Raw genomic sequence first — 13,794 nt, 5'->3', positions numbered from 1 at the left:
GACGGTGTTGACCCATTGAGTAACCTGTATTTTATGTACTTTTTTCAGGGAATAGGATGGAATATTTGTAGCCTTTCTTCTCTAAGGAAACTGCTAGCATTTGACATATCATCATGAGAATGAGCCCAATCCAACCTTGATGCATGCTTTCCTTTGGAATATTATAGATGTAGCCTTTATGTTATGATGCTATCCCAGGATGAACAGCACTGCCATTTTTTTTAGGGAGGGGGGAATTCTGGAGGCTTTGTAAACATGTATTTCATAGTTTTTGAGTCACAGATATTACTGGGGAGGAGAGAGAGAGGTGAGGGGAACCTGTAGAGTTTGAATGGCAAATAGACTTTCATTCAAGAAGACTGGGTCCGTCCAGCACCTTTGAGAGTACTTTAGCACTTCTCTCCAGGGCCTATATTCAGAAGGATTATGAGAACCAATGACCACAGAGACTGCTGCTGGAGGTATGGATTTTGTATCATGAAATATATCTACCTGAAGAAGAGAACACCTAAAAATATTATTCGTTGCTTCTAGCCTCCCACTCATCATCCCCACCCCCTTTTCTGTAATAAAGAAAAGGTCTCAATGAATTATCCCTCTTCAGTATATAAGCAGGAAGTTTTTCCTGCCTCCTGTAGTTAGAAAAATCACTATCATTGTGTTGATTATCTCCTTTCACCAATGAGTATTCTCTTTGCACCCCCGTTTATATTCTGATTCATCTATCTTGATGCATATAATTATTTGAACATACTACTCTTATCTGTGTAATCATTAGGGAATTCTGGAGGTAGAAGAAGCTAGAACTTACTCAGTTTGGGAGACAGCCCTTTAAAGTAGGTGGAAAGACAATAAGCTATATTGGAAATTGTGTGAGCTTCCTTGCTAGAGTCTACCCATTTTAGTCAGGTCTAAAGAAGAGGAGGAGGAAAGATAAATAAGAACTAGAGAGAGGATATTTATAATTGAACTGGAATTTCTCCTCCCCTCTCTACTTTATAAACTCAGAATTATAAACTGAGTACTGAGAATGAAAAGAGAAATACAGGAGAGGGACTATACCGCATGGGCTTTCCCTTGGGTTCCTCTACCCCTGGCACTCGACCTTATTCACTAAGTGGAACAGTAAAAACCTCATTACACATGGAACACTTAAGATTCATTACTTATAAATCACAAGAAAAAAATGCAAATGCTTGTTGTTCTATAAGACACAACCAATATTGTCCACATTTTTCTCTTGGACATTAAGACAGTGATTGTTGATTTCTTTGGTGGAGAATTTCAGCAATGACCTGAGTAGATAGACTTTCTATATCTTGATCTGCCCCACTATCCACTTTTCTATTCCCATTGCAATAATACCTGCTCTACACCTTCTGGCTTATCATCCACTGGGCCAGGTAAATGAGGTCAGTCCCAATTACTTGAAAGAGAATTTTAATTCACACACATTGTAGAAAAAGTAGTGTTTCAATCCCTGTTAGTTATCTAGAAAGGAAAACTTTCAGTGCCATTTCCCCCACGGCATAGCACTGTTCCCAACAACTCATATATCACAGAATTCCCAGTGGAAGGAACCTAAGAAGCTGTCTAGTCCAACCCATACCCAAAAAACAATTACTTCTTCTCACCCAACAAGGGATCAATCAGGTTTTACTCAAAAACCTTGAGTGAGGGCTAAACAGTACCCATGGAGAATACTGATAGATAAGATGAAGGCAAGAGAGCACAGAAATAAGAGAAAAGAAGAGGATTTGGAAAAGGAAGAATGGATAGAAGTAAAGTGTGAGGAAATTAAATCTAAGGTAGTCCATTCCTTTGAACTTATGGATAGTTCTAATCAATAAACAAGTTTGTTCGTATATCAAGCCTAAATCTGTCAATTTCTAAATTCTCTCCACTGCTCCTAGCTCTGCCTCCTGGAAGCAAGAAGAAATCTATTCCTTCTTCCACATGACAACCCTCCAAATACTTGAAAACAGCTATGGGGTCCCCTCCCTTATGTCTCTAGGCTAAACCTCTATAGGTGTTTAAACAAATTCTCATATGGCATAAAGTTGAGGTCTCTCACTATCCTGTTTGCCGTCCTCTGGACACTTTACAGCCTTAAGGTCTTTGATGAAATCCAGCACCCCAAAAGATAGCACAATAATCTAGACATGTCCTGACTGGTGTTCAGAATACAACAAAGCCATCACTTCCCTAACTTCTCAATGCAGCCTAAGATTGCATTAATTTATGGCTACTTACCATACTATTGTTGACAGTTGAGTTTGCAAATCACTACCCTCCATCTTTTTTTCAGATCAGTCTAACCACTCCTACCCCATTTTATATTTGCTATTTTTTTAGCCTAAGGGTAATATTTTACACTTATCCTTATTAGAGTTCATCTTATTGGTATAACCAGGAACTTAAAACTATTTGCATGAGACTTCCCCATTGGTAGAGACTGATCATTCAATGATCCATGCCAGGAAGAAGGATGAAGTTGGTAAGAACTAGGGAAAAGAAAGGTTCTGGTCTTCCAGGTTTTCAGCTTCAAAAAAGAAAACATGTGGTTCCAGATTCTCCTCAGGGAGAGGCCTTTGAAAGAAGAGAAAGATTCTAGGAAGAAGCCAACATGTAGAGAAGATAATACCTTGACCAGGTCCATATCCTGGACTTACTATTTCAGAGACTGGCCAAATTCTCTCCCTATCTTTTTCACTCCCAGTGTAAGAGCTCATTCACTCTGTATTGTCTAGCATGCGCTCATCTGTATAACTTCTCTGATTTTTGTTACCTATTGCCTTGGATAAATACGTTTGCTTCTTATTCACTAAATGGGTTCTTTGTATAAATGGCATTTGGTGAGAAGGGTGTTAAGACTTGGCTATATACAGATTGGAGAATTCCTTCCCCACTAAGAGACAGTGATCAGAAGTTCAGCTTAAGCCTAAAACTCATTTCTCCTAGACTAACTTTTTATGGGGGCAAATATATGTAATTTTAGACCACTACCCTTTCTGTGAGAAGAGCAGAGCAGCTAACCTTGTGGCCTTGTGGTCCTACTTCCCCTCCTGGCAAGAATCAGTCTCCCCTAGAAAACAGTAATGAGAGGAGACTCTCCAGATAGCTGCTCATGCCTCCCTTTGAGCCCCATCTAGTAATACCTATGACACATATAGCCTACGTGGGTGTCACATACCCATACACATGCTCCCACCTCATCCTATACCCTACATAAGATTCAGTCCAACATTCTAGCATGTCGATATCTTTTTGAATACTAACTCTACCACTTAAGGGAAATGCTAAAACCTCATTGCATGTGGAACATTTAAGATACATTGCTTATAAATCACTAAAAAAAAAAGGCAAACATTTGTTATTCTAAATACAAAACCAACCAATACAAAATGTCCTCTTAGACATTTAGACAGTGATCTTTGATTTCTTTGGTGGAGAATTTCAGAAATGACTGGGGCAGATAGACTCTCCATACATGTGCCCCACCATGCATATATCTATTCCCATTGCAATTGTACCTGTCCCACACCTACCTCATCACCCACTGGACCAGGCAAATGAAGTCAGTGCCAATCACTTGAAAGAGAATTTTAAATCATACACACATTTCAGAAAAAAAAATATTGTTATGTGTGTTATCTTTCCCAACTTTGCAAATTTATTAAGTGCCCCTTTTATTCTTTACCCAAGACATTGAAAAAAGATAAGCTTCCAGGACAAAATTAAGGTAGTATTCCTAAATGGAAAACTTCACTCTTCACAACCTTTCTACTTCACATCATTTGTAGGTCACATCTCAATAGAATGTTAGATCTAGGAAGAACCTCAAGCTCATCTAATATAAGAGGATTTAACTATTTTGGGTCATGGACTCTTCTGACAGTCTGGTGAAGCCTATGGATCCCTTCTGAAAATCATGTTATTAAATGCATAAAATGAAATATGTGGGATTACAAAGGAAATAAATTCTATTAAAATAAAGATGTAATTTTTTTCTAGTTCAAGTTCACAGACCCCTTGAAATCTAATCATGGACCCTTTCTGTGGACCACAGATTAAGAACTCTTGATCTAGTGAAACCACCTCATTTTACAGATGAAAGAAACCTGAGTTCCTGAGAGGTCAAGTGATTTGACCTAAGAGTCAGCCAGTCTTACATCTGGGATTCCAGCCTGACTGTCTGAATGAGAAACTGCTCATTGCTCTTTGCCACTCATTCTCTTCTGTCTTCTGAACAATGCTGGTGACAACAGCATTTCATTATAGTTTCAATTTGTACCATCTCTGTGATCATGTATCTTGGCTTTGCCCTTCACTGTGAGGTTAACTGAAGCAAAGAAGTTTTGGCTCAGCCAGTGAAAGAAAGTTCAGAGGCTAAGATGGGTTTCACTGATATAGTCCTGAACAGACCATTAACCTTTATGTTCTAAAGTTCTGAAGCAGTTTGGAAGTCAGAACTCTCATGAGAGGAGAGCACCAGTTCACATGAACCCAGCATGTAGGAGTTTAGAACAGCAGCTGCTAATTTTTTTTATTCTCAAGATCTTCCAGTGGGTCTAAACAATACCTCTGGAGACTGTCAACAGACTTAAGAGAAAGGCAAGAGAGAATAGAAAGAAGAAAGAAGAAAGGGATTTAGAAAAGTAGAATGAATGGGGAAAGAAAAGAGAGATCAGTGTTGGAAGGATTTTTCATTTTATTTTTCTTCTTTCCAGGATCCTGAACCTGAACTTTGTGTATGCTTTGCTCTTCCTAGAGGTAGTGGGAAACAGCCCCAGGTAGTTTGAGTGATCCTACTTGGTTGCCCCAGAAAGACTTGTAGGGTTTAAGAGATAATTTTGGAGAAAATGAAATGTTTTGCTAAGCTTTTTGGTTTATGGGAAATTCTGATGCTGTCAAAGAACAGCATCTGGGATCTGGGGAAAAAAGGACATCAGACTCTGAAATCAATTCTATCCCAACTTTGTGTTGAAAGTGGGGAACAGCTCATAAGTGAGGCAGTAGGGTCTGTTGCAGATCCCTGAATTAATTTATGTGGGAAGCCAAAGATCTACAGGAACTGGAGCAAAAAGGAGAGGTTTCAGGTAAACATGTCTATGTGAAGAGAGAACCTGTGTCTCCCACCACTATAGGGAAACTCTGAAATATTCCCCTCTGTATAAGAAAATGAGGTCACAGAAGCAGAGAAGCTTTTCTTCCGGAAAGGGGATATTGATGCCCCCTGCTCTGAGCTATGGAGACCTACAGAGTAATGTGAAGGAGGCCAGAGAGCTCCATTGGTCTACCCTGACTCCTGGGAACTATGGAAAGCTGTAGGTAGAGCCAGACAAAAAGGGCTACAAGAGGAAATGGCATCAGTTCCTGGGAGATACGAGAGTTGCAGAGGAGATGATTGTGCATGCCACCTGTTTCCAATTTCAGGGAGATGCTTTAGGGTACCACACAATACCACTTGGATGTCATACCTCACATGGGACACTAAATCAGTGCTGTCAAACTAAATAGAAATTGGGGCCACCAAACCATACATAAAGATCCATTCAGATTACATATTGATTTAGAAATGTCAATATAAGCTGTGCATTATTGTATTTTTATTTATGTTACTAAATAATTCCCAATTGCATTTAAATCTGGTTTAGACATCGCTCAGGAGTGTTGTGGGATGTGTGTGTGTTTGACATGTTTGCCTGCTGCAAGTGACTAATGCTATACAAGTCTCTAGAGAAGGGTTGCTAATTCTTGGGCATGCATAGCTTCCTAGAGTTTTGTTACAAATTCTATCTGTTTTCTTTGACCTATAAGTCTTTTCCTTGTTATTGAAAGCTGATTGCTTCACTGGAGAGGAAAAGACAAATCAATGGGTGTTATTATTATATGATCCCTGATTTCTAGGTGGGAGCAATGCACCAGAAAGGTTGAAAGCCCAAATGTATCACTCATCATGTAAGAATCACAGATCCAATTGTTAAATTTTTTTCTTAATTTCTAAAAGTGTATGGGGAGACTATAGGACCTCCTCAATGAAACTCAGTCATTCAAAACAAATTGACCTCACAATATACACAGGAAAAATAAAACTGATCAAGAATGACTTTTGCATGCATCTAGATGGGGGCAGTACATGTATCTGGGATAGGTATTGTGGATAGACAATGAACTAGACCCCAAACTGTGTCTGCTATCATCAGTCCTGTGCTTCTGAGCCTTGAAATGAGGACTTTAGAAAAAAGAGGAGAACTTTGGCTCTCTTTAAATTACTGGTTATTAATAATAATTTCTTTCATTTTTTAACTCTAACATTCTTTTAGTGATTTTTCCAAGAAAGGATAATAGTAAGAAAAATATATTAAACATAGTGGAAACAACTCAATTTAGAACTTAAAAATTAGTAATTGATAATGAAAAGTAGGTAATAGACAACACGAATGACATTGACATGACAAAATTATAAGACTTTCTTAGGACAGCTAGGTGGTACAGTGGAAAGAGTGACCAGCTCTGACATCAGGAGGACCTGAGTTCAAATCTGACCTCAGACACTTGCTAGTTGCATGACCCTGAGTAAATCATTTAATTCAGATTGTCTCAAAAAGGGAGGGAATAAGAATTTCCTATAGGTTTCATTTATGTAACCAGAAGAGTCTGAAAACTCCTTTTTGTCAGAAAACATTTAGCTTACTTGCCAAGCAGAGAGAGATGGTGGCAAGAGGCAACACTGGTTTAGAATATAAACTCATTTATAAAATCTCACAAAGAGGAATGATGAATGATTATGAGTGGTGTTGCCACTTAAGGCAGGGAGATTCAGTGGTAGGTTAAACCAGTCTAAAGAAAACTTGGTAAGGGAATCAGCTAAGCCAAGTTATCCTGAAGAATTTTAAGGACGGGAAATGGAAGGTAGACAGCAAACAGAAGAAAAATGGAAAAGAACTGAAAAGATTTTTTGTGACAAACTTTCACTTTCAAAGACTGTAAAGCTGCCTTGCTTTAACTCCCATGTCATAGTCTCAGATGTACTTACAGAAGAGGTAGAACAAAGACTAGGAAAGGCAGGTGGATGAGTCCAAAAATGAATAGAAAGTAGGACTAGAGATAATACAGTTGTGAGGGTATTGATAGATTGATTCACAAGACACCTACAGGAGAGGAATATAGCTCTTTAGGTCTAAAAAACACTTTGCATTTGTTATCTTATTTGATCTCAACAACTCTAAGTATTAAGTGCTACTATTATCCATATTTACTGATGAGGAAACTGAGGCTAAAAGAGGTTAAATGACTTGATAGAGTCAAAGAGCTAAAGTAAATGTCTGAAGTAGTATTTGAACTCAGGTGTTCTTGATTCCAAGTCCAGCATTCTATTCACAGTACCATTTACAAACCTAAAAGAGAAAGATACCAATGACAGGCCTTATTAATACAAAGAAAAATGACTGAGAGAACATTAACAAATTTTTACCTAAATTACTCTTTTCCCCTCAAAACATAACCTTTATGAAATCCATTTATGCATTCATCAATAGCATCTGTAGTGAAGGGATTTATAGGGAGTAGACAGGTTTTCACAACCAATCTACAAAGACCACACCTTTTCCATTTCAGCACCTAGCACAAAGTCTGGCACACAATAAATTTTTAACAAATGTTTTTTAACTTACTGATTGTTTCACAGTTGTCTGCAAGATGTGGAGAATATGAGGAGGGGAGAGAATGAGAATTAAGTTCTTACTATTTGCTAGGGACACAAATGCAAGCATCCAAGGTAGTCTCTGCCCTTAGGGGGTTTATGTTTTAATGAAGGAAGATAAAACTCGTAGGGGAATTGAAAAGGGGGAGGGATGCAAACTCTGGCATAATATGGAGATGGAAATAAAATAAAATTATGTAGACTCCTGGTTCCAGGCAAAACAAAGCATCATTTCCCTTATCAGAGTGCACCATCCCAAAGGTACAGTCCAAGATTCCAGTGGAGAGGGAATGGAAGGTGATGGCTAGAGGACAAGAAAAAAAGTATGATAAAAGATAACTTCAAGGAAATGTATAATCAGGTCAACCAGTTAAATTGCTAGAGCAAGAAATAACAGATGGACAGGTTGATGGCTGCACTGGTATACAGCAATGACTAAAAGGCCTAGAGGAATCTTTCCATATGTTAGATAAATCCTCTGTGCAAGATTCATGCATGTATATGGACATAATTAACACTAGATTAAAAGATTTGGATTGATGGTCCATCAATCCATCAATTATGTAGTCATGTAATACATTCAAAGGCCTTTTGCTTTGTGTGTGTCTAAAGTCCTTGATCCTTGATGGCCCCTGCTAGGGTACCAGAGCCCAAATCCCAGCCTGAGTAGTGTGGTGGGGAGATAAAAAGGCCAGTACTTTGGGATTTATTCAACTCCCAACCAGCTAAAAAGTATCACCATTGCCACTGTGATTAGAGGCTTCTTAATTTGTGGTCTGTGAACTCAATTATCTATATCTATGTACGTACACATGCATACATACATACACACACTATATATGTATATATATATATATATATATATATACATAACAGCATTACAGTATTATTGTTTTCCTTTGAAGTTTCATGTGTTTTATTTTACGCATTTAAAAACATCATCCTGATACAAGGTCCATAGGTTTCACCAGATTGCCCAAAGGGCTCATGGCACAAAATGGTTGAGTCCTTCTTTATAGGATGTATAATTTTAAAGGCAACATAGACAATAACTTTAAGGTACCAGTTTTTGGGACAAATACAACCTGGTTGCAGAAACTGATATGCTATTACAAAGAGTAACATAAACCAAGAATTGAAGTCTTTCAGTAAAAATTAGATTTATCCGCTAGTTAGTATCAGTGTAACCTTGTGCGAATCACTTTACCTTTCTCTGAGTCTCACTTTCCTCACCCATAAAAGAGTGATCTTTAAAATTCCTTTCCCTAAACTCTCTGACCAACATGTGATTCAGAACCCAAAGAAATGTTTTTATGAGCATCTGTAAGAAATGTCTAACTTCTACTCATATGCTTAGAGACAGTAGATCCCCTGTGTCTGTTATTAAGACTGGGCAAAACTGGTCCTAAGTTGAGTTAGGCAGAGATCCTCAGAGTTTTTATTTTCTCAAGGATTCTATGAGTAATACATATTTTTCATGGTTCATACTTAGTAATATCTCACTACCATCTTTTCCATCCCACTGGAAAGCCTGCTTTCACTTTTATAGCCTGCTTGTATTTCCCTACTTTTTTTCCTCCTCCTTTTTGCAATTCTGCCCTTGGAATTTGGTCCTACTGGGAAGATTAAGGAAAGAAAAACATATCTCTGTGCTGAGCTCATGGTACCATATGTTGCATTAGAGTTAGAAGCCAGAGGGCTTTTGTATAGTCCAATCTGAACGCCATTGTTCTACAGAAGATACTAGAAACCAGCCACAGAAGACTCTAACACACCAAATTCTCAACATTAATCAATCACATTTTACTCCTGAGTTACCTGTTTATTTCATTTCCCTCAAAGACTAATCTCAGGGGGCAAAATTCTCCCCAGCGTTAGAGAGAAGGGTATTGTTTCTCAAGGACTTTAGATACACACAGTAGCAAAAGACCTTTGAAAGTATTATGTGACTATTCATAAAGCATTGCCTCCATTTCGGAGGTAGTGAAAGGGATCTGAAAAAAGATTTCTCTCAAGTAACAAGGCCTGAGGGAAGGAGGTGAGTAACCCTAGTCAGCCCCAGTGTCTCACTCTTTTCTGTATTCATAAAAGGAATAGTATAGAATGCATTTTTTGGGTTTATTCTAGATCTCAGTTAAAAGAAAATCATCATTTTGCTGTGTTGCAAAGTGCTCGTGGGAAACCCTAGGGAGGAAAGACAGCTTTGACGAATTGTTCTGCATTCACTAAATGTGGAATGGAAAATGAGAAGGAGGTAAAGAATACTGTACTTTGGAATATACTGCAGACTTGCAAGGCAATGGATAACACTGTTCCCACAGGGAACCGAGAAAAATCTAGTATTGTAGTCTTATAGACTAACTCTTCTTTCCCAGTATTACCTTAAGAAGTCAAAGAGTGGTAAGTACACATAGAGAGAATGTAAATCATGTTCCCTACCCTCAAGGTGCTTATGGGGGGAGGAGACTAGGGTATAGAGAGTGGAAAGGGATTTTTAAATGTCTAATGTCAAAAAATGTCCAAATATGATCATTCGTGCTCTTGATGTCTTCATGGATAGGTTTGTGGGCGTGGAGAAGGATCAGATTCTCTAGGAGTTGAGAAGAGAGTGTGCTGTAGTTTTTAAAAAAAGCTTACTACCATTATTGTGTGATAAGTTTTACAAAAACATTTTCTTCACAGCAACCATGTGAGGAAGAGAGTGTAAGTATCCTTAAGTGCCCCAAAGCAATGGGAATCTCATGTTTCTTCCAGCAATGAAGGTTATGAGACTCATTCATGCCTTTCTCCCATAAGTTTGCCTCATAGGCTATATAAAATCAACATGCTTTGGGCCTTCTTTGCTTTCTGTCTACATCTCAAGACTAGGACACATGGATCATCCAAAAGCAATCCCTTTTCCTTATTATATAACCAGCCCATCTTCCTTTTCAAGCATATATTTTCAAATAAGGGATGTGGACTCTGTCTCTTCTAGCTCTCAATCTAAGAATTGTGATTCCTTCTAATGTTTTAGGAAGGCAAAGAGGTAACCCTGGGTCCTCAACTTCTATACCAACAAAATGCAAGTTCTCATAGGTCCTACTGAGCTAAAAATAGTATTGTCAGAAGACCATCCTAGCTTAGTCTAGAGAGGCCCATGGCCAGGGCAACTGTAGGGTGATGACTCTTTTGGCCACAACTTTCAAAGATTTTCTGCTAAGCCTTAGTGTGATCTGTGCAGCTAGAGGATCAAGGCTCTTCTTTAAAATTACAGATCCTTTGATCCACAACTGTGGATTAGTATTGATTAATAAAGAGTTTTCTTGGAGTGAAAAATATATCTCAAGGAATGTAAAAAAAAAACAAACCCAAAACCTTTTACTAAATAACTTTATTAAGAAGTCTTGCAGTAATCACTACTGCTAGGACCAGGGACAAGAAACTGGGACCCTTTCCTGCTTCTTTTCCACTCAGGACTCCCTTTTTTGGATCCATACATGCAGTTAAGACTGGATTCAATCTTAGGGAAACTTGACCTCCAATGAAAGAAGTTAGATTCTCTTTTCTCAAGTTTGTTAAATCCACACCAGAGTGACCCTAAGAATAATCACTTAAGCTTAGGTTTGGGACATCTCAAAAATGGGAGGAGTAGAAAAGTACACAGTGCGTAACATGAATCAGTTATGGGACAGATACTTATTTCCTATACACAACAAACAAACAAAACACAAAATGCCACAAATACACATTTGACAGAAACAACTAAACAAATGGATGTAATTATTAATATCATACTTTTCCAGAAGGTTGATATACTTAAAGCCATCTAACGATGGAGCAATTCGTAGGACTGTCTTTCCCTCTATCCCAAGAGGCAGTGATTGAAAAGAATTCTGACAGAATCAAAAATAGAAGAGAGTGTTTGGGTGGGGTCACTCTGGTTTTAAAAAAATCCAGTTAGTCACCAGTTATCCCTGCTCAGTGGACAATGAGGGAATTGTTTCATCATGTCAAAGAATCAAACTCCTGTGGCTATGGATGTCTATCAATAGGTTCCAGAAACATCATCATTCTCCAAGTGGCCAGTCTATTCATCAATGAGTCACACATATGTGGTAACCAGAAGCAGGCAAGATCACTTTGCACATGTCCCACTCAACCCTACTCACACTCTCATTAGAGGTACACAACAAAAATTTGCCCTGTACCTTTATTTAAAGACCTGGTATTTACAAGCAATGGAAGCAATAGAAGCACATTTGGGATTGGCATCTTATGATTTATAGAAACCAGAAAAGCTATATTGATTTTTACTTGTCTGTTTCTTCTTTACTCCACATCAGACAATTCAAAGGGGTCAAGTGTGAGCATTTGCTCTTTCAAACTAAAAACTAGCCCTTTGAAACTGAGAAGGATCTCTCTCTCTCTCTCTCTCTCTCTCTTCTCTCTCTCTCTCTCTCTCTTTCTCTCTCTCTCCTCTTCCTCCTCTTCTTTCTTCTCCTCCTCCTCCTCCTTCTTCTCTCTCACTTTACCCCTTCTTTCCACTGATATAAAACATGGAAGGGCTGAAACCTTTTCCAACAACAGACATTTTTGTTTCAGCAGTGTATTCACAGAATGAAGACAATTTATTACAAGAGGTTCATATTTGAAAGGGAACAGGACTCCACCGTGAGATATCAGAATCAACTTGAAATTTGTGGATTGAATTTTGGAACAATCTCATATTTTTGAACTTTAAATTCTGTAATATTTGGGGGGGACATAGGACTTCTTACTCCTTTTTCTAGTTTGGGTCACTCCCTTGTACAGTCAATACAACTAATAATTTTTGAATAGTGAGACTGGTAGAGGTATTTCTCAGATGTATTCCATGTACAGATATTTCCTTATTCTCTATAATTACCTCTGACATCATCTACTTTTACTTCAGCTTCAAAAAGTCTCTGTCCTGTGTTTGTGTTTGGAGGTTATTATTTAAGTAAACACTAGATAGTTACTGGGCAATGGTGCAGTGGATAGAGCCTGGAGTCAGGAAGACCTGAGTTCAAATTTGACCTGAGAGACTTAGTAGCTGTGTGACCCTGGTCAAGTCACTTAATCCTGTTTGTCTCAGTTTCCTCATCTGTAAAATGAGTTGGAGAAGGAAATGGCAAACCACTCTAGTATTTTTGCCAAGAAATCCTCAAATGGGGTCACAAAGAGTCAGATACAACTGAAACAACTGAACAGCAAAAGTATAGTTACCATGATGCCACCCCCAAACTTACCTTTAAGAATCTACAACCGGTTACAGTTGACTAACTGTCGTTCAGATAATCCATTTTGCCCTCTGAATCTCAATTAAGCAGTTATCTGCATGGCTTGATTGTAAATCAAAAGACATTATTTCAAATAGAATGCAAGAGAAATAAGGAACTCAAATAATTAGCAGGCATTTTTGGCATTCATGTAATTGGGTTGACCATATAAATATCTTCCTGGAACTCAAAGTTTTAAAAATTGTTTTTACATGTAGCAGGGGAAAAATGAAAGACTAAACAACAACAAAACAAAACAAAATGAAATAAACATCTCCCAGGAGCACTAATCCACTCTCTGTTGAACTGCCTATTGAATCTTCAACCTGTTGTTAGCAGGAGGCAGGCACAATCAGTCAATTCATAGCACAGGTGTCACAGGTCATCTTTGGCAGCAGTCTCCTCCTGGGCACGTCCTCTTCTGTCTCATGTGACTATCTGGGGTATGCCTTTAGCAGGTGCTAGAATCTCTGCTCTCAGATGTCTGGAGTACATAATATAGCAGATGCCAACATATTCCAGAAGGCTGTCTGGGGTACACAGCCTACCCAGCACAAGCATTTCTGTTCTGTGGCTCACTATCTACTACCTCCTTTCTTTCCTCCCCCAATACATCTGGCTGTCTTCCTTTTCACTACCACACCCTACATTTTCTCTGGTAGTGCATGCATCTTCAGCTTTATTTAACCATTCTTGCTATCTCTTTACTCAACTCTAACTTTCTCCAGTACTGTCTTCAGAGCTTCCTAGACTTAGCTCTGTGTTCCCACTAGCTACCCACATGCAGCCCTGTTGGTGTAGTGGAGT

General features: G+C 38.4%; 1 long non-coding RNA gene across 1 annotated transcript in view; it reads right to left on the bottom strand.

The window, feature by feature from the left end:
* LOC140506066 (uncharacterized) overlaps positions 1-13,550 on the bottom strand; it is a 56,582-nt gene extending 43,032 nt beyond the window's left edge. Inside the window, exon 1 of the long non-coding RNA XR_011967759.1 lies at positions 12,958-13,550. This is a non-coding gene — a long non-coding RNA (uncharacterized lncRNA). The remainder of the gene's footprint in view (positions 1-12,957) is intronic.
* Between the last annotated feature and the right edge of the window lie 244 nt (positions 13,551-13,794).

This window comes from Notamacropus eugenii, chromosome 5 (genome assembly GCF_028372415.1).
Source record: "Notamacropus eugenii isolate mMacEug1 chromosome 5, mMacEug1.pri_v2, whole genome shotgun sequence".
NCBI classification, from domain to species: Eukaryota; Metazoa; Chordata; class Mammalia; order Diprotodontia; family Macropodidae; genus Notamacropus; species Notamacropus eugenii.
The sequence above is the reverse complement of the archived record's forward strand: the minus strand, read 5'-3'. Positions and strand labels throughout refer to the sequence as shown.